The 23,859-nt window shown below is 43.9% G+C and overlaps 1 protein-coding gene across 1 annotated transcript in view; it reads left to right on the top strand.

Moving 5' to 3' along the window:
• Positions 1 to 23,859, top strand: part of LOC126188597 (uncharacterized) — a 720,334-nt gene that overhangs the window by 629,990 nt on the left and 66,485 nt on the right. The gene's annotated exons all lie outside the window — the stretch shown is intronic.

The raw sequence follows: 23,859 nt of genomic DNA, 5'->3' as shown, positions 1-23,859 counted from the left end.
TCCGACTGAGCTATTCACAGCTTTAATACTGCCAGTACCTCGTCTACTACCTTTTGAACTTCACAGAAGCTCTAGTGGGAACCTGCAGAACTAAGCACTCCAGGAGGAAATGATATTGCGGAGACATGGCTTAGTCACAGCACAGCGGATGTTTCCAGGATGAAATTTTCACTTTGCAGCGGAGTGTGCGCTGATATGAAACTTTCTGGCAGATTAAAACTGTTTGCTGGACCAAGACTCGAACTCTAGCCGCCTAACTGTGTATGGAGGAAGGTACTTCAGGTGCCGCTAACTGATACTCGCTTCCCTGTTTCACACCCGAATGGCGCATAGCATTGGAAGAATGACTGTCCTGAAGCCTCTGTAGTAGCTCTAATTTCTCGGATTTCCTCGTCGTGGTCTTTTCGTGAGATGATCGGGGGTGGAAGTAATGTGTTGTCCGAAACTTGCCGGAAAGTGCTCATCGAAATTTCAAAACTAAACCCTGAAGCATAACACTTTTCTTGTAACGTCTGCCATCGGAGGTTGTTGAGAATCTCTGTACCGCTCTCTGGCCGACTAAGCGCGACACTCTTCATTATGTCTTTTCTATCTCTTCTACGAGTCCTACCTGCTAATATATGAAATGTATTGTGCCAGACCGGGACTGGAACCAGGACTTCCCGCTTCACGAAAGGGAAATTTTGTCAGTTTAACTTCACTTTGAAGCAGACGCTGTTCATGTTCTTATGTATTTTGACAGAGAGAACACCTAGAAATACAGACAAAACAGTCCTGGCATTGACTTCGGCAGTGTGTTTAAAACAGACCTGGCATTGACTTTGGCAGTGTGTTTAAGAAAGAAGAGAAAACAAGACCATGGTACAGAGAATGGCTTATAATGAGAGATTTGCCAATGAAAATCTGCTAAAGGAAGTACGACTTTAAAAACCTGGTGATTACAACAGCTTAGACTCTGAAATTATTTTAAACTCATTAAGGCCTTCTTAAAAGTTCACTCTGATGTAGCCACCCACGGTTGTGTCAAAAAAGCCCATACACGTACCAACGAAGCTTGTCAGTTTAACCTTACTTTTTAAAAATGGTTCAAATGTTTCTGAGCACCATGGGACAACTTCTGAGGTCAACAGTCCCCTAGAACTTAGAACTACTTAAACCTAACTAACCTTAGGACATCACACACATCCATGCCCGAGGCAGGATTCGAACCTGCGACCGTATCGGTCGCGCAGTTCCAGACTGTAGCGCCTAGAACCGCTCGGCCACTTCGGCCGGCCTTACTTTTTAAACAGACGCTTTTCGTGTACGCTATATTTTGGCACAAATGAGAATGGCTACAAATGCAGATAAAGCATTTCTAACATTGCCTCTGACACTGTCTTTAAAGAAGAAGAAAACAAGACGCTGGTCCAGGGAACGATCGAAAATTAATTTAAAATGAGCAATGTAGAACTGACGACCCGTTAATGAAAATGTTACACTCACAAACCGATGATTAGATAAGCTTTCTGGAGACGGCGACTGAAACTATTAATAGCTTGTTTAGCGGTACTTCACCCTCATATTGAGAAAGAAGACAAATGTACAAGAAAATTTATTCTTTTCTATTTGGTCCTCTAATTACAGTTCATTAAAATACCACAGCATGGGAGCGTACAGCCGACATCGTCCGTGGAAGAAACGTAGAACTTCGATCTCTTTTATTTCATTCCACTCCGCTTGTATGTTACTGTATGCGTAAATTTTTGATTGTCTTTATAACCTCGTGATGTGTAACACGTGACTGAGAAGGATGTGATAGTTCTGTCCTTTTACTATTTGTCAGTGCTGTTTTGTTTTTATCCCCGATTTTAGTTTTCACAGTAGTGGAAACTCACAATACAGTGAGATATATTGTAATAAGACAGTTCTTCACTAATATATGTGGCTACACGTCGACACAAAGAACGTCCGCCATCTTGTAAAATTTTCCGTCAGTCAATATTTCTCTCAAACATGTCAAACGCGATCTTTGCTTGACAAACACGTCAAAAGCACCGTGAACAGTCAAATATTTGACAAGCATATTTACGTTTGACAAAATAACTGATCGTTTATGAGGGCTTTTAAACACTAATCTCGTCGTCCTCCTCCTCGACATCTGACGCTGTTTACGCTCCTTATATGTCCTACTAGGCTTGTTATTTCTTTTTACGTTCGATGGATCTTTTGAACGATTCTTTTATCGAAGTGCTATGGAACGAATCAGTTTACGGGGCATGTATACCTGAATAATGCTGACATTAGTAAATACATTATATCCTCGTTCTGGTCTTGCAGCTACACTTTGAAACAAGAGTTTCTTCAATAAATGTCATTGTTCCCTCAAGTTTTGTAAGTGCGGACCGCAGTATACTTCTAAAAATTTAATGAGAAATATTATTATCTAATTATGTATTGTGACAGCGTAGTTAAAATCTCTACTTCCATGAAGAATGCCTCGTGACAACAGCAGGCACAAACAACGCTAATGCCTTCAGATGGCAGTTCTGTCCGTCCCAGGAAATTGCAAGTGTATACAATATCAAACCCGCGGACATTGAATACTACTACGGCGGTACATAGACATTCGTCCATGTCATACATGTGAGACAGTGTATGTGCTGCTGTTCTGACTGGACGCATGCTGTATCAGGTACTTGACGAACTACGAAATGATCAGAAGTGAACAGTTGCCAATAGGGAAAGTGAAAACTGCAATGGTGGCGCCGCATGATTCAGCCCTTTCCTGATGGGGCATTAGTCAGCAGCAAGAAAAATCATGAAAAATCTAAAGCACGGTTCTGGATTGAATCTAGTCAGTTCCAGCATAATCATCAGCAAAATTTAAGCGGAAGAATTAGTCTAGAGGATACAGCTGTGTAGTCTGAGCGAGTTGAGAGTGGCTGCCTTTTCGGGGATTCTGGGGCCATCAACGTGTCCGCCTCTACGAAGAGTAAATCAAAGGCTATACATCAGCTGTTACACACTATACTTCCCACAAACCTAAAGGTGCGCGTGTGCGTGCACATATACCTGCAAAAGGAATTGTAAGAGGGTGTACATAGTGTAGTTAAACGAGAGACCCCAATCGTATCAATACAAGCGACACACGTGTATCTGTGAAATTAAATGCCTTTCACTCACAACAGGTGAAAAATTACTGGTGTAGCAGGACAGAAATTCGAGACTGTCATGCGCAAGTCCATATCGTGCAAAGTTCCCGACAGCAAAGATATGTTACGGACACTTAGTCAGCCATCATAAAAAAAAAAACGGAGGAAAGTGCTTAGTTAGCCCAGGAATAACAGTTAAATCAAGAAGCAAGACAAAACCAGAAAATACTCCAGGTTGTTTTACGAACTAAGACAGTCACTCTGCTTAAGTAATTGCCTCATAACTAGTGCACACACTTTAGGTCAATACATCTTCCGCTTTCCTGTTTACTGTGTATAGAAGCCCAGAAGCCCAGTGTACTGAGGATACCTGCAATGGTGGACTCCAGTGTGATGCTTATTAGGTGAGTCACCCCCCCCCCCCCCCCTCCATCCTCCATCACCATATAGCTGTGTTAAAGTTATTAATGTTAATGTCCTCATGAGTTGGATTGTGTTTGCTAATCTGTTACTGTTATCTCAGAATATAACCACGATGTTATGACAGTGTAGCACTTAAGACAAACACAACTGTGTATAAATGAAACTATATCCATGGTACGTTAAAGTCAAAGTTTCCTTCAGATTACTAGCATCTGACAGTAAACTGAACGGAAATAACTGTCAAATAATGTCGAATTGTACTTCCTCTCTTCCAGTTACACTATGTAATCAAAAGTATCCGGACACCTGGCTGTAAATGACTTACAACTTCGTAGCGCCCTCCATCGGTAATGCTGGAATTCAGTATGGTATTGGCCCACCCTTAGCTTCCACTCTCACAGGCATACGTTCAATCACGTGCTGGAAGGTTTCTTGGGGAATGGCAGCCCATTCTTCACGAGTGCTGCACTGAGGAGAGGTATCGAAGTCGATCGGTGAGGCCTAGCACGAAGTCGGCGTTCCAAAACATCGCAAAGGTCTGAAACGTCCCCTTTGAAAAATTTATACACGACTGTGCTTAAACTGGCAGACAATATTTTTTAGCGCAACGCAATCTGACTTTCAATAATCCCTACAAAACAATGGCCCTGACTAACATTAACCTCTACCTTTCACAAATCACTTACCTCACAAAAATCTTCGTTACTCGAACTACTGCAATACAGCGAGCGCCACTACTGCCAGCTAAATAACAGATTCAAACTACGGAAGGCACTAACTACTGATAGGCATAGTTAGCAAATGAAAGATTTTAATTGAGAACAAACAATGTATTTACCTTAATATTCATAATTGACATCCAGTCTTACAAATTTCAAAACTCCGCCATCTCTCTCCCCACATCCACCACTGCTGGCGGCTCACCTCCAACTGCGCAACGCTACGCGCTGTTAACATCCAGCTGCCCAACACTACAATGGCAGACAACAGTGCTAACTAGCCACAGACTGCACACAGCGCAGCCAGTGATTTTCATACAGAGCGCTACGTAACGTTGCCAATAAGAAAATATAAGCAGCCTACACAGCCAGTGATTTTCATACAGAGCGCTACGTAACGTTGCCAATAAGAAAATATAAACAGCCTACTTACAGGTCTTCAATAGGATTCAGGTCAGGACTCTGTGCAGGTCAGTCAATTACGGGGATGTTACTGTCGTGTAACTACCCCGCCACAAGCCGTGCATTATGAACAGGTGCTCGATGGTGTTAAATGATGCAGTCGCCATCCCCGAGTTGCTCTTCAACAGTGGGAAGCAAGAACGTGCTTAAAACACCAATATAGGCCAGTGCTGTGATAGTGCCACGCAAAACAACTATGGGTGCAGGCCCCCTCCATGAAAAACGCGACCACACCATAACAGGCCGGCCGGTGTGGCCGTGCGGCTCTAAGCGCGTCAGTTTGGAACCGCGTGACCGCTACGGTCGCAGGTTCGAATCCTGCCTCGGGCATGGATGTGTGTATAGTCCTTAGGTTAGTTAGGTTTAAGTAGTTCTAAGTTCTAGGGGACTGATGACCTCAGTAGTTAAGTCCCATAGTGCTCAGAGCCATTTTTTTGAACCACACCATAACATCAACACCTCCGGATTTCGCATTTGGCACTACACACGCTGGCAGATGACGTTCGCCAAGCTTTTGCGATACCCACACCCTGCCATCGGCTCGGTACATTATGTATCGTGATTCATCACTCCAAACAACGTTGTCCCACTGTACAGTCGTCCAATGTTTACGCTCCTTAGACCAATCGAGGTGTCGTTTGGCATTTACCGGTGTTTATGAGGAGGCGCTCGACCATGAAATCCATGTTTTGTCACCTCACGCCTAACTGTCATAGTACTTGCAGTGGATCCTGATGCAGTTTGGAATTTCTTCGTTATGGTCTGGATAGATGTCCGACTATTACACATTACGACCCTCTTCAACTGTCGGCAGTGTCTATTAGTCACCAGAAGAGGTCGGCCTGTACGGTTTTGTGCTGTACGTGTCCCTTCACGTTTCCACTTCACTATCACAGCGGAAACAGTGGACCTAGGGATGTTTAGGAGTGTCGAAATCTCGCGTACAAACGTATGAGACAAGTGACACCCAATCACCCGGCCACGTTCGAAGTCCGTGAGTTCCGCGGAGTGCCCCATTCAGCTCTCTCACGATGTCTAATGACTAATGAGGTCGGTGATATGGAGTGCCTGGCAGTAGGTGGCAGCACAATTCACCTAATATGAAAAACGTATGCTTTTGGTGGTGTCCGAATTCTTTGATCACATAGTGTAGATATTACAGTTATGTGATTTTAATAGAACAGGGAAACAGGCACATCTGTTTAACAAATGGACACGAAGTTTAGGCAACTACAAATTTATACGCGTTACATTCAAAAACTAATACCACCTTTTTTTCTAAATGCAGGTTGGCCTGTATTCAGGATTCAAATACACCGTACTTCTCTCCAACGTTTTGACTAAAACAAATTTTTTTAAATATAAGCTACGTTCACTGCAGCGGTCTTACGCCATTATAGTGGGAGGGCATGTATGATTGCATGGTACTAGTCTACTGCTGGTTGCATAACTAACGTCCTCAACATCCATGTATTTCTTCCCAAGTAGTGCATCCTTCCCTGTAGATGAAAGTCGGGAAGTGCGATATTCGGGCTAAAGGGTGGATGAGAATGAATAGTCAATTTTGTGAGCTCCTCTCGGATGCACAGGCTTATGTGAGGCCATGTGTTGACATATAGAAGGAAAATTTATCTGCGTTTTTCTTGCGACAAAGACGCTGAAGTCGTTTCTTGAGTGTAGCTCAGAGTTGGTCATTATACCATGAGGGAGAGCATCAAACAGAGTAACGCCCTCAGCGTCCAAGGAGACAGTAGCTATGGGATTACCTGTTGACGGTGCGGCTTTGGCCTTTTTCTTTCGAGTAGGGGTAATGTGGCGCCACTCCATGGATTGCCGTTTTGTTTCCAGTTCGAATCGTTGTACTCATGTTTTACTGCCTAGGTCGATGTTCGCCAAAAAATTTTCACAGTCAGACTCGTAAAGCGCATGCAGTTCTGCATTGATGGTCCTTCGTTGCTCTTTATGATGTTCTGTTGGGTGGCAAACAACCCAGAACTCAAAGCACCTATAATTGTGTGCAATACTCTATTTTTTCGCCAGAAGAACTTCATTGACAGCTCTCTACTTAGAATGCACCTCCGTTACAGACGCCATTATGAAGGCTACATATAGCCCCGGCACCTATCGCAACTTCATGAAACCATGTGGGATGAAGCGAGATTATTCCACCATGTCCCATAACATGTTCCACCTTTTTTTAAAAACCGAAACAAGCTGAAAAGAAACTTCCTGGCAGATTAAAACTGTGTGCCGGACCGAGACTCGAACTCGGGAACTTTGCCTTTTGCGGGCAAGTGCTCTACCAACTGAGCTACCCAAGCACGACTCACGCCCCGTCCTCACAGCTTTACTTCCGCCAGTATCTTGTCTCCACCTTCCAAACTTTACAGAAGCTCTCCTGCAGGAGAGCTTCTGTAAAGTTTGGAAGGTGGGAGGCGACGTACTGGCTGAAGTAAAGCTGTGAGGACGGGGCGTGAGTCGTGCTTGGGTAGCTCAGTTGGTAGAGAACTTCCCCGCGAAAGGCAAAGGTCCTGAGTTCGAGTCTCGGTCCGGCACACAGTTTTAATCTGCCAGGAAGTTTCATATCAGCGTACACTCCGCTGCAGAGTGAAAATCTCATTCAGGAAGCTGAAAAGAGTTTTGCATTAGTTATTTGAACGCCCCTCGTAGTACTGTTCCTAAGCCGTTACCAGAAAATAAAGCAACTGATTTCTTCTTGTGTTAGGAGTAAAGAAATGAGCCTACAGGACACTCTCATAGAGCCGTTCCCATGGGTTCATCTGTGTGTCATCCTCCTGGGATGCTGGAACATGAAGCACAGTCGTTGCAACTTTGCCATACCGTCCAGCTGTCATGTTGATGAACGACACGTCGACCACTCATTTTACACTTCTGGCCATTAAAATGGCTACACCACGCAGATGACGTGCTACAGACGCCAAATTTAACCGACAGGAAGAAGATGCTGTAATATGCAAGTGATTAGCTTTTCAGAGCATTCACACATGGTTGGCGCCGATGCCGACGTATACAACGTGCTGACGTGAGGAAAATTTCCAACCAATTTCTCATACACAAACATCAATTGACCCGCGTTGTCTGGTGAAACGCTGTTGTGATGCTTCGTGCAAGGAGGAGAAATGCGTACCAGCACGTTTCCGACTTTGATAAAGATCATAATGTAGCCTTTAGCGATTGCGGTTTATCGTATCGCGACACTGCTGTCGCGTTGGTCGATATCCAATGACTGTTAGCAGAATATGGAATCGGTGGGTTCAGGAGGGTAATACGGAACGCCGCGCTGGATCCCAACGGATCCAGACATCTTATTCGCAAGGCTGTAACGGATCGTGCCGCCACGTCTAGATCTCTGAGGCAACAGATGGGGACGTTTGCAAGACAACCACCATCTGCACGAACAGTTTGTAGCAGCTTGGGCTATCACCTCGGAGACCATGGCTGCGGTTACCTATGACGCTGCATCACAGACAAGAGCGCCTGCGCTGGCATACTCAACGACGAATCTGGGTGCACGAATGGCTAAATGTCATTTTTTAGAATGAATCCAGGTTCTGTTTGCAGCATCATGATGGTCGCATCCGTGCTTGACGACATCGCGGTGAATGCACATTGGAAGCATGTATGCGTCATCACCATACTGGCGTATCACCCGGCGTGATGGTATGGGGTGCCATTGGTTACACGTCTCGGTCACCTCTTCTTCACATTGACGGCACTTTGAACTGTGGATGTTACTTTTCAGATGTGTTACGACCAGTGGCTCTACCCTTCATTCGATTCCTGCGAAACGCTACATGTCAGCAGGTTAATGCACGACCGCACGTTGCAGGTCCTGTACGGGCCATTCTGGATACAGAAAATGTTCGACTGGTGCCCTGGCCAGCAAATTCTCCAGATCTCTCACCAACTGAAAAAGTCTGGTCAATGTCGGCCGAGCAATTGGATTGTGACAATACGCCAGTCACTACTCTTGATGAACTGTGGTATCGTGTTGAAGCTGCATGGGCAGCTGTACTTGTGCGCGCCATCCAAGCTCTGTTTGACTCAATGCCCAGGCGTATCAAGGCCGTTATTACGGCCAGAGGTGGTTGTTCTGGGTAGTGATTTCCCAGGATCTATGCACCCAAATTGCGTGAAAATGTAGTCACATGTCACTTCTAGTATAATATGTTTGTCCAATGAATACCCGTTTATCATCTGCATTTCTTCTTGGTGTAGCAATTTTAATGGCCAGTAGTGTATAAAAGCAAAAGAGCTAACGTTTGTAGGAATTTAATATCAATTTATTTTTAATGTAAATGCCATCCGCGATGATCAGTACTTTAGTAGTCACCCTGTATAGAACAAATGGAGAATGAGTGAAACAAACATGTTCACGTCCCTCACCAGAGTCAAATAGTAGACCACTGGTGTTCATGTTCATGTGCCAAATGTAACTTCTTGCGCAGCTAACTTGATATTTTATGTTCTGAACCACTGAAATCGATTCATCATTAAGTACCGTACACAACTGTGGACACAAGGTAGCAACTGTGAAGAAGAGTAGTTTTTAGAAGCGCTTAATATTTGGCGACTTTCCAAATCCGGTTTTCTGTTCCCTTCAAGTCATCAGAAACATTATAAAATCATCTGAAACATTATAAAACGCTCTCTCAGTCCAGGTCTAGAAAGCCCAAGGGATGTCTACCGGCTGCGGTGTCGTGTTATGCCTTGCTGCGTTAAGCGTGTGTTGTATGGAGAGGCACATCGTCAACACACCGCTTTCCCCGCCGTTTTGAAAACTTTCCAGACCGTGGAGCCGCTACTGCAAGGCCTAGTAGCTACTAAGCTGGGTTCACGACGCTGAATGTCTCTTCAAGCTGTTCTCCCACCGCGGAAAAGTCATCGGCAGTACTGGCCTTGAACCCACGTCCTCTGCGTGGCAGCCATCTACGCTGAGCACTCAGCTACGGAGAAGGACAAAGACGTTAAAAATTTATAGAAAATGAAGAAGTACAATTTAAAAATATACATTAATAAATATTTTTCAAGTAATACATTCGAGAAACGGCCTTCATATTGGACAGCTATTTATAATGTCCTGTTCACACAAGAGTGAAAGCATTACACACGACGTTTTATAATAGGCAAAATCCCAGTACGACAGAGATGAAAGGGTACAATACATCACAGATCGGTCAGGCACGTGATATTCGGGACATTTTATTCAGTAAAAAGGTGCAATGTGATAAGTATAATACCTGACGTGGAATATCTTTGAAAAGTAGCTATTTACTGTTTGAATTTTTCATATCGACACTGTCAAAGTGGAAGGCATCAGCAGATACGATGAGAAATGGCTTCTATATTTTGAAACTATAACTAATGTTAAACGCTAACATATTGTAGTTTAATTTTGAACAACGTTTTCTATAGGAAACATTGAACTGGCACTATGTTTTTGCTTATAATTTTACGAAACTAAGATCGTACGTTACTTTTGCCTCCGTGTAGCGGGGTGCGGAAAAAGGTAGGTTTCACTGGCTATCTTGGAACTGAATCACTCACAAGTTACGAGGACAATACATATCCCAGAACGAAAGATTAAAGTTCTCATAATCCTTCATTCGGTTGTCAAATGTTCAGGCACAACCAAAATATCTCCTCAAACTTGTCAGAATCGTTAGTGGATGCAGTGACATTCCTAGTAGTTTCATTTAATACCGTAATAACAAAACGGATATCACGAAGTAAATGAATTAAAAGTCGTCAATTTTGTTATTTAAACAAGGGGAGGAAGTTAACGTGCACTATTTCATTCTGTAATTTCTACATTTAAAAAGCACTCATAGATAATTTTTGAAGTGTGGTTTACATTATTTTAAAGTGTATGATTTGTGTAATGTCATTATGTTGTAGAATATGGGAGTAACGTATTTTGTTATTCTTAATGGTAAACCAAACCTTGACATTGCCCGCGCAGTTACAATTTCTCTGGCTGATTACCGATCACTTGTGGAAAACTGTGTGTCTTTCACACAGGAATTTTGTTTTTCAATGTATTACCCACATGCAATTCATTACTAGGCGCAAGATGAAGCTGTGTCCTATCACAGGAATATCTCTTAAACTAAACACAGCCAACGGATTAGGTCGCAGGCTGCGGTAATAGTTGCATCGTCATCGGCGAATTCCACCGATGACCGACGTCGGCCGACGGCGACTGAGTATTCAAATCAGTATGTCAGTACGCGCGCGCTATAATGCAACCCATCTCTCGTCGGAACTTACGGATTTCGGATGCCAATCGATGAAATTCTTATTAGTTCGTTTTCTTCTGTCGAATCAATTGGCGTTCCCACACGCAAAATGTGGGCTGTGAGAAACTCCTAAGTCCAGAAAGAAGGTATTTGTGGTATCCAGAGGAACGTAGCTCGGAATTTGTGAACTGAAATCGCAGCTTAGTTAGAAATCACAAGTAGTGGAAACCTTCATCGGAAATCTTAGGCTTAGACTATAACCTCAAAAAACTGATGAACAAATCAAGTCAGAAGATGGCGTATCTCGTGCTTAAACTTACTGTAGCTGATTTGTTTTGGGTTGTGGTAAACGAATTAGTTATCAACGATTTATTATTACTTCATACTGGTGCATAAATGCCAGTAGGGTGGTGATTTATATGAAGTGGTTTACCGGTCTGGTGTCTGTGTTGCCACTTGTCGGTGCTTTACGTGTCCAATGTTTATTATTCTGAAATTAAAACTTATGATTTTCTTTCTCACACATGCTGCACAGTGGCGTTGTTGCATCCATCACGCCAAAGGAAGTTTAAGTAGATTCCGACCTACTTGATGGAAAAGATTGTAACCTAATCTGATCAAACCTAACCTCCTTGATCCCTCGAAAAACCGATAAAAGAAATCGGACGCAGCCTCACTAATTTGTAGGCCAAAGCTATCGGTCGGCCTCCGGTGGTTGTGTCTGCCGGTCGTTGTCAGTGCTATTTTGAACACAGCCTTAGGCATGTTCCGACTGGGTAACTGCCGCTTACGAGGCTATACGACAAGGTCGGCCACAGCGTGCAAAAACTGCACGCGAGCATTATGTGTTGCTAGCATGCGGAGGGAGGCCCGACCTCTCTCGGCTTTGCTTGGTCCTTCTCGGAAGCATTCGGTACAGTGCCACAGTTCATTTAGCATTGCGGTGCGTCAATTTTCGTTTCCCCAATTCTGCAGAATCATGATATCAGCTCTGTTTACCTTTCGCTAATTCTTCCTGCTATAAAGGGAGTTGACAGTTTCTGGACCTGTTTGCACAAAAAGAAGGCAGTCCAGCGATTTTTCATCACAAGTCTTTAAAAATGAATGGAAATTACAGAAGAGAGGGCTGATAAATCTTAGTACCAATTAGTCAGCCACATAACCGACGGGTACTGATAAATTTGCTGTGCAACAACCTTACAACACCTCGAAGAAGAAATTTAAAGATTTTGTTGACGAAGAAAGAGCTAAAAATTGCAGCCATCGACAGACGGCACTCATTATTCGATGCATCAGCAAGAAATTTGCAGTACATTAGCAGAATGAGGCACGTGGTGAAATAACTGGTACGAATAGCAAATCTGCTGAAGTCGCACGCAGTTTTACAGTGTCCGATGCAACAGTTTTCAAAGGATATGAACGAGTATAGGAAGCCTTCACATACTACTGCGGAAAGCCTTCACATACTATTGCAAAGTATCTTGATTAAGTCAAGGGACATGACTGGAACGGTTTATCGATTTAAATCCCGCTATTGTTGAGATTATGGGGGTACAAGGGGGAGCAGGAACGAAAATTGGGACATCCTGAATGGATTGCAGATCTCGCATTCTAAGTGGACTTAGCTGCACACTGCCGTCAATGAGACACTGAAAGGTGAGCAACCACTCACTTCTCATTTGATGGGGATGCATTTAAAAAACAGAGTTGTGGCAGGACAGTTCTGACGAAAAACACCATCTATTTCTCTAAGTTTAATGGCGTAAAAGAAGACAAGAGTTTTGACGAATTCATCGTCTTAAAAGAACTGAAAGGATAGATTTGTAAACTTTTGAAAGACTACCAGTCTTAATTAGTTTTTCGAATGTATTTCGAGCTCATCTGGTATTTCAATTGAAAGCGCCCTGTGCATGTACAGATAGGAATGATCGATCGGCATGGTAATTCCTATGTAAAGCACAAATATTTCCTCGTTAAACAGTCCAGAACGTTTAAATTATCTTCCTTCAGAAGAGTTTCTAAGTCTCCAGAATGAAGTAGCAAACGTAATATAATATTTCGATGAAATTACGTGTGTGAAATGCTTTTTCCGATTTGCCACGGTTACGTGGCAACCTGAGTGCGAAAACCCGTATGCAAACAACTTGTACCAGATAAAAATAGTGTTATCAGGCTGATTAAAACAATTAAATAATACTGAAAATTCGTTATTTTTCTTACCGATGTCGTTGAAAAATATGAAACCAAGTAGTATTCAGTGCGACTGCATTGCCATCTACGTGGGGCGAGTCAGCGAATTTCAGTGTCTATTGATATTTTTAACGACGCAGGTGTTCACAGTTTCCTTTGTGCTGTCGCTAAGTGTCGACAATGGAAATAAAACGGAATTAACGTTCCTCGCCGTTTCTTTGTCCACTGATCAGCCAGAACATTATGACCACCGAACTACTATCGATATAAACCCGTCCAGGCGATAGCACGGTCATCATGCGTGTGCAAAATGAGGAAGGCGCGCCATGTTCTGAGTTTGACCAACGGCAGCTTGTAATGGCCAGGAGGCTCGGCTCGAGCATTTCGGAAACTGCATGACTTGTCAGGTGGTCGAGGAGCGCTGTGGTGAGTGTCTGAAACACTTGGCGATACCTAGGTGAAACTGCGTTCGGACGTCTAAGGGTTGGGCAGCCACACCTCATTAAATCGTAGACTGGGCTGGCTCGTAAAACAGGACAAGCGGTTAATTGTGACGGAACTAACATCAGCCTTTATTGCTGAGCAGACTAAAAGCGTGTCAGAACACAGAGTGTTCCAAACAGTCCTAACGATAGGTCTCCGCAGCCGACGAGTAATGCATGCGACAATGTTAACGCCATGGCTTAGACAACTAAAACTGAAATTAGCACGTGACCTCGGCATTGGACGTTAGCGCAGTGGCAGAGTGTTGGGTGATCTGATGAATGCCGTCGCCTTATTCATTATGCCGATGGAAGGGCGCGAATCCTTCGGCTTCCCCAGGAACAGCTCCTTGAGACCTGTACTGCGGGATGGAGACCAGCCGGGTGAAGTTTCACTATACTCCGGTAAACATTCACGTGGGCACCCAGTTAGCTGGTGCTAGGCACCATGACGTCCAAGAAGTATCGGACACTGGTTGCAGACAACGTACACCCTCTACAAGACGATCATAATTCCTGAAGGCAGTGGAATTTTTTAGCAAGATAATGCGCCATGTCAAAAGGTCAGGAGAGTGATGGTTGAAGGAAAACACTGGTGAGCTCCAATCGATGTGCTGGCCTCCCAACTCGTTAGATCTGATCCCGATTGAACAACCAGGGTTTTGATTGAACATGAAGTCAGAGCTCATTGCCCATCTCCCTGGAATTTACGGGAATTAGGTGACCTGTGTGTGCAGACATGCTGACAACTACCTCCAGCGACCTATCAAGGCTTCATGACAGGTATTCCACGACGCGTCGCCGCTTTTATCCTTGCAGAAACTGGACATGCCGGCTATTAGGTAGATGGTCATAACATTCCGGCTGATAAGTGCATTTGTTTGCTAATAGCATCTACCTTTGCACAGATTTTAGAGTTTCACAGTAATGTGGTATCTAGCTAATGTTTCCAACTTCGCTCAGACAAAATAAGAAGAACGCTTTATTTAATCGACATCACCTGCTTCTCCTGAAGACCTACATATGTGTTGTTTATTAGTTAAGAAGCTAAATGTAAATGTCGTGTGACTAAGACCTCCCGTCGGGTAGACCGTTCCCCGGGTGCAAGTCTTTCGATTTGACGCCACTTCGGAGACTTGCGCGTTCGATGGGGATGAAATGATGATGGTACGGACAACACAACACCCAGTCCCTGAGCGAAGAAAATCTCCGACCCAGCCGGGAATCGAACCCGGGCCCTTAGGATTGACATTCTGTCGCGCCGACCACTCAGCTACCGGGAGCGGGCAGTTAAGTGCTAATAACCCCGTATTGCTCGGGTTGGAAGAATCCTAAGGAAATGCAGTCCGAAAACAAAGGAAGTAGGTTACAGTACACGTGTTCGCCCACTGCTTGAATACTGCTCACCGGTGTTAGATCCGTACCAACGGAGAGTAGCGCACTTCGTTACAGGATCATTAAGTAATGGCGAAAGCGTTACGGAGTTGATAAACTCCGGTGGAAGACTCTGCAAGAGAGACGCTCAGTAGCTCGGTACGGGCTTTTGTTGCAGCTTCGACAACATACCTTCACCGAGGAGTCAAACAGTATATTACTCCCTCCTACGTATATCTCGCGAAGAGACCATGAGGATAAAATCAGAGAGATTAGGTCCCATGCAGAGGCATACCGACAATCGTTCTTTCCACGAAAAATAGAAGGGAGAACCGACAGAGGTACTCAAGGTAACCTCCGCCACACACCGACAGGTGGCTTGCGGAGTATGGATGTAGATGTAGATGTATTCATTTTTCCAATTATCTATTAGAAACTAAAACAAACAATAGACTGTGTCTAGTGAAATACCTCGTATAGTTTCTTTACGCTGTCTGCAATGCGATTTTGTAAACGTCTCTATGAGACTACAGTCGTTTGAAATTCGCAGTTGAAAGCTGTCTAAATCGCTGCCGGGTGTCAGGGGCTCCTTAAGCTGACTCGGCTGTATGAGTGTCTTAATAATAAAGAATAAATGTATTAAAACTTCATTTATGCAGCAGGTTTTTGCGCTTCTCATTGTTTATGACGTCGTATCTCTTGAACTGTGATTGTACGTCGTTTTCATCCCGACAGCAAGTGTTGGTTGACAGTAAAGAATATGTGTACCAAGTTCGCATACACCCATTTTTTTACAATATATATGGATTTCTCGTACATTGATTCGAATGATGCGACATTTCGTTAAAATTGTGGAAACATCAGAAGACGGATGAAGTAACTGTGGTATCAACGTTCGATACCACACTTGTTAGGGGTTGCAGTTATCGATCGCGATCCGTATAAGTATCGCCGGACCCGCAAGTCGCGACCAGCACCACCAGCGCCGCTCCGCGGCTTGTATCAAGTTTCTAGCGAGCTCTCGCCCACGCTTGCTTGTGACGTCAAGTAGTAAAGTAGCATAGCCTTCAGCTGATAGGAAGCAACCTCTAACAAGGCACTTAGCAACGTATGGCCTTAGAGAGGCCTCAATAGCTATCTGTTCATTATTATATGTATGAAGACAAGAAGAATCCTGTACAACCACTTATGTACAATATATAACATTTTTTACCAACGACTTCTAATTATTTCAGTCGTTGCAGATCTAGACCGTACAGCCAGCACCTTATCGAAGTTACTGACAAACCTGCTGTGATTTATGTGTTTCCATTTAGAACTGGCCACCTGTCAACATTAACGACGACTCGTTCGTCGTCATCATAACAGTAACTCTGACATGTTCGTGAATTATGATCCGAACGATGATTGTTGTGTTAATTAAAGTCCAGGGTAAAGATACAGCACCTTTCTAGCCAAAATCAAATGTGGAGAGCAATAGCTCTTACTGACAAAGAAAAGGATGTAAATTTTTTGGTTAAAAGAACGAGGAAGATAACACTTACAGTTAAGTGACTACAAACTTGGTCTCATTTCGTAAAATCTGAACGTGAGTTTTGAAAATGGAAGAAAGAATTACACACAGTGCGACATATGCACCAAAATGAAACTCGCGTGTGTGGGAGAGAAAGGTATTTCAAAGATATATAAGTGCTCGTGAGAGTCAATGCACCATTAATGAGCGATATCTACCACAATAGGATCTCTGAAGTGCAAGTGAGATGAACGTTACTGATCTCTAGTCTTTTTCGACTTGCTTAAGTAGGTTCACAAAATTATACACAAAAGGAAGTAGCAAATTACGAAGTTTGTCGTGTAAACGAGTAGACGAGACATCGTTAATAGGCAGTACTATAGGGAAATTCGTACATTCTTGTTATACTGAGTAACGCTATGTATAAAGCCAACCGGTCATGTTTCGTGGCAGCTCTGTGTACAAAATGCTTTTGCAGTCGATAAATCCTGCGACATTTTCATATACAACAATGCCAGTGGTAAGTATCAGTGGTAAGTATCTGATCCTGCTTGTCTTCAGAAACTTCGAGGCAAAGTAGGACCCATTATTAAAGAAGTAGTATGTAGTGCCAAAAATCTTATAGTAGAAGTAGCAACATCTGGAAAAATGGAAGAAAATTATTTTCAACACTATATCCAAAACGTCCACTTACTATTTGCCAAAAATTGATCTTTGTTATGTTGGATTCTTGGCATGGACATAATGACACAGTTGTCTTAATGAGAAAGGTCAAAAGACTTTTAATATAATTCGGATTCCATCTTGAATCTATGTTTCGATGTCATTCAGCCCTTCAATAAAGAAATTTTTCGACGCTGCAAAGCATTTTTCAGGAAGTTTTAGAAAATATAATTTCCGACAGGCATTTGTCATTTCAAGTTTATCAGTGGAACAGTGTTGCCAATCTTACGTCAATTTAGCATTCTCATTTTGCATCAGCACGTTTTGATAATGTGATTAAGTATGCCTGGTATCCAGAAAAATAAGCAGAACATTTCAATGTTGTCTAAATACACCTAGTAAATATTTTGAACTGCTTGAATACTTTTTGTATCATGTGTCCCTTGTGTAAGGAAAATATTTTCGTCGTCCAATATAGCCTTCCCATTTTGTGACCTCTACATACAATAAACAAGGAACTGTTTCGTTGTTAGTAAAATTATCATGAGAACTCGGTGCATGAATTTTCATAAATGAAATGAAACGTCGTGTGGCGAGGGCCTCCCGTCGGATAGACGTGAACGCCTGGTGCAAGTCATCTGAGGTGACGCCACTCCGGCGACTTTCGCGTCGTTGAGGATGCAATGATGATGACTAGGGCGACACAAACACACAGTCCCTGAGCAAAAACAGTATTTTTAATTATTTTTTGCTCGTTGCTGATCGTTGCGTTTGATCGTTGCGGACATCACATGACATCCGTTCAAGTTCGTTGTTGATCCTTTAACTCACTTTCATTCAGTATTCTGTGGCGGACAGTTTCATAAATATTTCATGTGTCCAGATTAGTGTCCGCATTGATGGATATCGTCTGTAATGTGTGACAACATACTGCTTTGATTTAGTTTCCCCAGATAGTCACTTGTGTAACAATTACATCTGGAGCGGTTTAGCTGTCAAAAATACGAACTGCAAATTACTGAAAAAATTGACGAATTCCACATTTTTCTATGGTTTAAGTGCGGTCCTTCGAGCAGCAAAAGTGAGTACCTTCAGTTTTTATTAAATACGTGCAGTGCGCCTTAACAGCTAAACTTTCGGCAGAGAATTGCTTTCGGAGTGTTTTTCCCGCGTGAAAAATTTCAGTGTATGTTTCTCCATGTCGGACTGGCCCATTCCCATGTCGGGTAGCCTGGCATCGCGGTGAGAGAAACGTGCGGTCATGCAAGAGAGCAAAGCACAAATGCGAGGGCACTGCCCATTTGCCGAATGCTTGGCTGTCCCCTCAAATGGGAAGGACTCTACAATCACGGGAGATGTGATCAGCGTGCCGACAATCTCTGCAGCGACTACTGCCAGTACATGAATTATGATATTGCTGCAGCTTTTTGATCGAAGCAGCTGCCCATTTGGCCTCTGGAGCCTGACTGGATTCCGTTCCAGGTCTCTATAACTTTCCAAATATTCGAGGAAGTACCAGGAATCGAACCCTAGTCCTACCATACCGGAGGCAACAACGCTAACCATTCAGCTATGGAGGTCAAATATTTCCTGCCCAGAATTTTTAAACATTATCGTAATCAAAACGACGTTAGCCCACTTCATCGTTATACAGCAATTAGTGATAAGTATGGTAGCTAAAGAAGCAACTTGCTATAAACTGGCCGTGCGGTTAAAGGCGCTTCAGTCTGGAACCGCGTGACCGCTACGGTCGCAGGTTCGAATCCTGCCTCGGGCATGGATGTGTGTGATGTCCTTAGGTTAGTTAGGTTTAATTAGTTCTAAGTTCTAGGCGGCTGATGACCTCAGATGTTGAGTCGCATAGTGCTCAGAACAATTTGAACCATTTGAACCATTGCTATAAACTGTCCGGATAATAATTGAGAGTAAATACGCTAGCTGACTAACGTTAAAAATGGAGGCTTTTATTCACTTATTATTCTGTTTGTTTATTTTTATTTCAGTGAACAGTACAAAAGATTATTTCTTTATTTCACGGACGCTTAATAAATGATATTGCTATATAAAATTAAGAGTGGAGCGGAATTTGAAATCTAGTATCATTACATCTCTAAACAAAGAACAACAGGCAAGGCATTGTTCAATCTTATGGTTATGCTCCCCCGTTAATCAAATTCGGAGAAAATAGGGTGCGGTCATTTTCTGCTGCGCAATGTACCAATTATAACAAAGTAAAACCTCTAATATCCCTCTGTGATTTTGAGTCCTCTATCTGTTTCTCATACTGGTAAAGAGAAATAGCAAACAAACTGATATTCAACCCGCGAGTGGAACAGACAGCTGAAGAGATGCAGTTAACGCTGCTGCCCTCGTCTGAGGAGACTAACCAGTATAACGAGCTGTATTAATGCAAGCGGTAGAATATTCCCTGCTGTTGCTCTCCCGTTTCAGAGGCAAAGGGCTGGCCCGCTTATCGACTAGACGTCTGAAAGGCGTTTCGAAACTGCTGGACTGGGTTTGAAGAGGATCACGCCATTAACGACCCCTCTAACCTTAACAGAGTTAACTTTACTTGTACGAAGTTCGGCAGAAATATTCTAATAAAGGCTGATTCAATGATAAAGAGGTAATAGAATTTAGCCGAGGACCTGAAAGTGACGCTCTGAGCAAATGACTTCTAGTACATCTTGTGTTTTAACCTCAACAACTGCTACGTTCGGTCTCATTTGATGTTGATTAATTACGTAATGTCAGATGATACGCACTTATGCACATTTCACATGAATTACAATCAGTTGTAATGGATAAACTACTTTCGGGAAACAAAGATATTGTGTTGCAGAGCGGCTGGTCACGGCGGAGGTTCAAGTCCTCCCTCGGGTATGGGTGTATGTGTTTGTCCTTAGGATAATTTAGGTTAAGTAATGTGTAAGCTTAGGGACTGATGACCTTAGCAGTTTTTGAACATTTTGTGTTGCAGAAAATTCACTCTTCAAGAGCATTATTTCAGAACTACGTCTTCTTTTCAAAGCCACTGTAAATACCAAAAGACATTTCTATAATAATAACGCTGTAACATCATAATCTCACATCCTTAACATCTTAAATTCGTTTGTTGGTTTTGCTCGTTAATTCTAAGCTTTTCAAATTTTGCTTTCTGTTGCTTGCTGTTCGCTCCCGATACATTTATACTAAATTTGAATTCTATTCAGCTCGTACGGTCTACTAACTAGCTTACGGAGACGTTCCTGATCTTTATGCTGCAGGAAGACCACAGATAAAAAAACCAGTAACCTTTTTTTTTATCGTACTGGAATTCTGAGCTGAGTGTACTTGTACAAAGGAAAGCCATCCTGAATTAGATTTTCTTTGTCTTTTTCTTGATTCCTTTTCTCTTGTATATCAACGTTTACGATATACAGGGTGCTCAGAAACTGCCCGAAAAACTTGTAAGGGTGTTTCTCGGTAGGTTCTGGGGAGAAATACACTCCTGGAAATGGAAAAAAGAACACATTGACACCGGTGTGTCAGACCCACCATACTTGCTCCGGACACTGCGAGAGGGCTGTACAAGCAATGATCACACGCACGGCAAAGCGGACACACCAGGAACCGCGGTGTTGGCCGTCGAATGGCGCTAGCTGCGCAGCATTTGTGCACCGCCGCCGTCAGTGTCAGCCAGTTTGCCGTGGCATACGGAGCTCCATCGCAGTCTTTAACACTGGTAGCATGCCGCGACAGCGTGGACGTGAACCGTATGTGCAGTTGACGGACTTTGAGCGAGGGCGTATAGTGGGCATGCGGGAGGCCGGGTGGACGTACCGCCGAATTGCTCAACACGTGGGGCGTGAGGTCTCCACAGTACATCGATGTTGTCGCCAGTGGTCGGCGGAAGGTGCACGTGCCCGTCGACCTGGGACCGGACCGCAGCGACGCACGGATGCACGCCAAGACCGTAGGATCCTACGCAGTGCCGTAGGGGACCGCACCGCCACTTCCCAGCAAATTAGGGACACTGTTGCTCCTGGGGTATCGGCGAGGACCATTCGCAACCGTCTCCATGAAGCTGGGCTACGGTCCCGCACACCGTTAGGCCGTCTTCCGCTCACGCCCCAACATCGTGCAGCCCGCCTCCAGTGGTGTCGCGACAGACGTGAATGGAGGGACGAATGGAGACGTGTCGTCTTCAGCGATGAGAGTCGCTTCTGCCTTGGTGCCAACGATGGACGTATGCGTGTTTGGCGCCGTGCAGGTGAGCGCCACAATCAGGACTGCATACGACCGAGGCACACAGGGCCAACACCCGGCATCATGGTGTGGGGAGCGATCTCCTACACTGGCCGTACACCACTGGTGATCGTCGAGGGGACACTGAATAGTGCACGGTACATCCAAACCGTCATCGAACCCATCGTTCTACCATTCCTAGACCGGCAAGGGAACTTGCTGTTCCAACAGGACAATGCACGTCCGCATGAATCCCGTGCCACCCAACGTGCTCTAGAAGGTGTAAGTCAACTACCCTGGCCAGCAAGATCTCCGGATCTGTCCCCCATTGAGCATGTTTGGGACTGGATGAAGCGTCGTCTCACGCGGTCTGCACGTCCAGCACGAACGCTGGTCCAACTGAGGCGCCAGGTGGAAATGGCATGGCAAGCCGTTCCACAGGACTACATCCAGCATCTCTACGATCGTCTCCATGGGAGAATAGCAGCCTGCATTGCTGCGAAAGGTGGATATACACTGTACTAGTGCCGACATTGTGCATGCTCTGTTGCCTGTGTCTATGTGCCTGTGGTTCTGTCAGTGTGATCATGTGATGTATCTGACCCCAGGAATGTGTCAATAAAGTTTCCCCTTCCTGGGACAATGAATTCACGGTGTTCTTATTTCAGTTTCCAGGAGTGTAGTTGTTAAGAAAACAATTCGAAACAGTGAGCCATTTCCGAGTTAATAAGCACTGAGGCTATTGCTGGGACTAATGGGAGCGGTCCTACACACACGGTGTTTCCAAACGTGAGTTCTATTCAGCTGGTACAGTGTACTAACTAGCTTCGTAATGTAATGTGTGTGAAATCTTATGGGAGTAAACTGTTAAGGTCATCAGTCCCTAAGCTTACACATTACTTAACCTAAATTATCCTAAAGACAAACACACACACCCATGCCCGAGGGAGGATTTGAACCTCCGCCGGGACCAGCCGCACAGTCCGTGCTGCAGCGCCTACACCGCTCGGCTAATCCCGCGCCGCGCTTGGTTTCGTAAAACCAAACACAAGAGCGATACAAAAATTTTAGGTAGTACTGTAGTAAGGATCGAACCCGAGCCAGAGGCCGAAGTCTCGTGTGCTGTAATCTACAGTATGAGCAAAAATGACACTAATATTATTTGTCGGTACGCTTGAATTCGAGGGTGCAACGGCCTGATTGTTTAACTTCTATACTTATTAACTCGGAAACGGCGCACAGCATCGAATTTTTTTCTTTTTTTTCTTTCTTCCTTGACAGTTATTTTTCATCGTAACCTATCCTGCAACACCTTTTCACTTTCTGAAGCCGTTCAGGCTGTTTCTGACTACGCTGTGTGTCTCCAACCGTAGAGGTATCTACGGTTCTGCAGTGCGTGTGCTGTTCGGAACTACGATGCAATGTTTCTTCGCACATGCGTGAATGACCGAAGGGACAGGCAACGCGGCGACTACAACCGTTATGAAATACGTGGCACGTTTTCGCAGTTGCGAATATGTCATTGTCGTCATTCCGTCACACAGATGAAGGTTGCCCATATTTGTAACTGTGAATACGTTTAACGTACTGTTTTCAGCTTGTCTTTCTTACCTCCTTTCTCCTCAAAGCTTCACGGTACAGGTTGAAGGGTTCAAGGATTGATCTGCATACGTACTGAAGGCACAGTATTCACTGAAATTTAAACACTGTTTGCAGTTTCTAACGTCTAAAGTCTTGCTGTAGCACTAACATTTGCTGCGAAGTTTCGGTACCCTTATTAATTATAGACTTCTCGTTGGAATTCCTTTCGATTTGAATGAGTACCATATTTGTAATGTCTACCAACTCTTCTAAATGTTATCTACTCTGCTAAAAAACGTTTTCTTCAGACTCTTATACGCATGGAACGTCAGTCTTTGCATGCGCTAAATGTTCTATACTGGATGAACCAAGATTCGTGCATTTCCACTGCGCATAGCAATTACTTGCACACCAACAGTGAAAAAAAAATTTTAACCACATTTCCTCAGAAGTATATTTTTGGTAGAGAATGAACGTCAGTTTTGCAGCTCAGTGATCATATACGCTACAAGTATCATCATTCAATTTTGTATAGCTATGTTCCCCGGTTAGTACACTGGCTAGATGTTTGCGTTAAAACACTCGAGTTCGCGAGATGGATTGCGCGCCTAGGTGAAATTTATTCAAGTTCCTTCCTCTTTCAGTGCTTGATATGATATCTGGCTTCTTGATCGTTGTACAGAAAGTACCGTGGTGGGACTTTTTCTGTACACGTGTGATTATCCCTATTAGTAAACCACCATCGCGGAACCCGATACCTGTTGCGTGACACCGAGCGGGGTGGCGCAGTGGTTAAACACTGGACTCGCATTCGGGAGGACGACGGTTCAA

This window comes from Schistocerca cancellata, chromosome 5 (genome assembly GCF_023864275.1).
Source record: "Schistocerca cancellata isolate TAMUIC-IGC-003103 chromosome 5, iqSchCanc2.1, whole genome shotgun sequence".
Taxonomy (NCBI): Eukaryota; Metazoa; Arthropoda; class Insecta; order Orthoptera; family Acrididae; genus Schistocerca; species Schistocerca cancellata.
Note: the sequence above shows the minus strand (reverse complement) of the source record. Positions and strands in the feature narration are given on the sequence as shown.